The sequence below is a fragment of the Clupea harengus genome, chromosome 19 (genome assembly GCF_900700415.2).
Source record: "Clupea harengus chromosome 19, Ch_v2.0.2, whole genome shotgun sequence".
Taxonomy (NCBI): domain Eukaryota; kingdom Metazoa; phylum Chordata; class Actinopteri; order Clupeiformes; family Clupeidae; genus Clupea; species Clupea harengus.
Genome location: NC_045170.1, coordinates 24,486,329 through 24,489,695, shown reverse-complemented (window position 1 = coordinate 24,489,695; position 3,367 = coordinate 24,486,329).

Below are 3,367 nucleotides of genomic sequence, written 5' to 3'. Positions count from 1 at the left end.
AACCTACCAATTACAGTAAATACCCAGACTATGGATGAAACCATTCAAAATACATACCCCCCTGCCGATTATTTTCATTTAACTGTGCGCAAAGCTCAGGCCAAATTGTTGTCATATAATTTTCTTTCAATCAAAGGCACAGCATTGTCTGGTGCAAAGGGCATCTGATCCTTCTGGAAAAATAGCCTACAAAAATCAGCTTTTATGTCATTGTTTTCATAAAACTTGTTAGATGTTGGTGAGGAGGAAATCCCAAGATATTTTGTGAAGAACGAACAGTTTATGTCAAGATGTTAGTCCAACTCGATGTTGCAACAATGTAATAATTGATTAGCTCTACTCTTGTGCTTTTTCAGTGATTATGGCCAGTAAATTCGCACAGTGTGTTGATGCCCCAGAGGCCTCAACTGGCCTTGTTGTTTAACACGTTTCTTTATTGTGACTGACAATATTTAATAATACAAAAAAAAAAAACATTTTGAGGTGTCTTGCTTTACATTATGCAACTGGTGTAAAAATGCAATAGAATACTTGAAGTCATGCTTTATCACTAATAACATCAGAGTGATGATCCAACCATATCAAAGCTGTGAGGTTATTAATGAAATGGTTGATCTTTAGTGGAGAATATATGTGTTGCATGGAGGTTACATTATGTGACAGCAGAAAGCAACAACTGTTTTAAGGTAATTAACAATGCCCCTTTCAAATATGGAAAAATAAACAACTATGGTGTAAAGATAATCATCCCTGACAGCTGCCCCATTGGGATTCACCTCGACCAAGTGTTTATGTAAACACCAACTAACCCTTTTGACACGATGTGCTCAGCTCAAAGACTTTCACCACTGGGGTATGGGTGTTTGCCGTGGTCAACTATAAATATTTCCTTTGCCCAGGTGAAGTATATTTACCATTATTAGTAACAAATCCATTCCTTGAACAAGACCTTGGACAACTAGCTGTGGAAAGAATTCCCCCCTGGTTTAGGTACTCATTAATCCTGAGGTCCTTCAGGAAATGGCGTCAGCACACAAACTGTTCGTTGGAATGTCGGAAGCGTTGTGACGTGGGTTCGCTATCCTCAACCCCATCAAACACTTTTGAAATGACTGCAATTATGGGAATTCCAACAGTGGTGCATGTTGAGGTGGAAGTACTCAATTATTCCACTGCTACTAAGATTGGCCTTATTGGCTCTATGTACAATGTAACAGCGTACACGATATTATGTGGCACTGATGTGTCACCTTGTTATCAACTTGTAAATAATATTTAATTATTATTTAAGGGTAACACTGACCAGTGAAAGATTTCCCATAGTGACAATGGAAAACGTATGCATCTTTGTAAATACATTTTAAATTAATATTACGCAGGCAAATTCGAATTGACAGTGTCATCACATTTATACTGAATTCATATTTATATTCAATGAGCTTGGAAAGTGTGGAAAAAGTATTCCAACAAAGAATGCTTGACAGTATTGTCGAGAGCTTCAGAGTTTCACCAAAGCAGATACCAAGGCTGTCAATAAGAGCCAACTCTGCTCTAAACTTATTCGAGCCGATGATCGAACCTATTGATGAAGTTTCTGAATGGCCTTGAAGAAGAGTCGTTTAACAAGAGGGCCACATTAGGTTCAGATTCATTTCGACTGACACACACATATGAAGGAGACCTGGGTGGGCAAGAATGCACACGCTCTTCTGAACCAGCTTCTATTGATTTAGTGTGACAGGTGTAGAGGATGGCCCCACCTGGACTGTGTCAGGAGACCACAGCTTAAAAGCCCCACCATAGCATAGCATACGGCGAGTGGTTTCCTCATCATTGTAATTTTTATTTATTTTTTGTTATTATTAAGAGTCACTGAAGGTGTGAAGGCCCTTAACGGAACTCTATGTTTTCGGATATTATTGTTCTGGCTGAATATCTATAGCATCCCATAGTTATTTTGAACATATTCCTTCCCTTCTGGCTAATCTTAATAAATTTACTAGGGCGAGGTATGCATTGCTATCAGAGGCTGTTTGTTGTTTGTAGAGTCATGCCCTCAAGTCACAATTTGCCAACAGTTCTCTGATTTCAGTGTTTCAAAATGTACTTCCAGATCACTAAACAGTGGTTAATTGCGTGGATTTAGAGTGCAGGCTCAGTACACACAATCATTAGGTACAGAGGCTCCTGTCCCCTTTCTCTGTCAGTGCAGATGGATATTCAGCACCGACCTACAATGCAACACAGCATCACTCATGGAAAAAGGGTCTGTCCAAATAGCATCTGTGCCAATCGTCTCAGTAACTACTCGCTCCTTTGAGTAGTCTTGTCCTTTGCTTATTCATTTGAAGTTATCTTTGTTTTTACAGAAAAAGACTGCCTCATTTTTGTGTGCTTGCACTAAGGGGGTCCAGGCTCTGGGCTCTGTAAAGCGCTTTGAGACAATTTATTGTTCTGGCGCTATATAAATAAAATGGAATTTAATTGAATTTGACTATTACTTTTGCACAAACCCATTTGGCATTTCTCTGGTGTGTTACGAGCTATGGTTACTTCCCTGGTATTTTTAAAGCTGTTCAATTTGGCGTGCTTGTGTTTTTCTCACATGTACAGTGCTCTCTGAATACAAAAGATGTTTTATCAATGTAATGTGCATGTTGTGTCTACACATGACATCAACAAAAACAGAACAGATGTGATGAGTGTTGAAATGCCTTCAGATATGATGTGAAACACAAGCCTCATCCTTTTATGTGTTTATACTGTATAGTTAATACTACACAAATAAAAAAAAATTTGGCACGCAAGTGGCAGATCAACTGTTCTATGCCAGCCTAATCCACATCTGGCACTAATTTGGAAATGCACAACAACAGATTGTGCAACTGCTGTGTAACAGCACAGACTGAAATGTGAAGGTACGTGCAATAAACAATTTCATTTGTATCACAGTGGCATGAGGTTTCAACGCCATTCTGTAGACCTTGAACTGGTTTCATGCACTTACATTCACCCCAAGGTTGCAGGAGTCATTGCTTCGCACGCCCAAGGCTATGACCCCGTTCAGATGGTCTTCTTTTGCTTAGAAAAGATTCCTAACTGAGTGAAATGACCTGGAAGTATCGAAGTGACAGCCATGATAACAGTCGGTTGAATTCTCTAAATGCTTCTCTAAGGTGCCTCAATGCTTCCTTTCATATCTCCTTTAGCAAACGATACACTGGAGCATCCTTTACAAAAGAAAAGGAGATAGTACTGTCCCACAATTCTTTGCAACAGCAACAACCCAATCAACGTGGCCCACAATAATAACATCTGCCTTTGAATAATTAGTAACCTGGTGTGAGTGCAGTGGGATTCTCTTAGC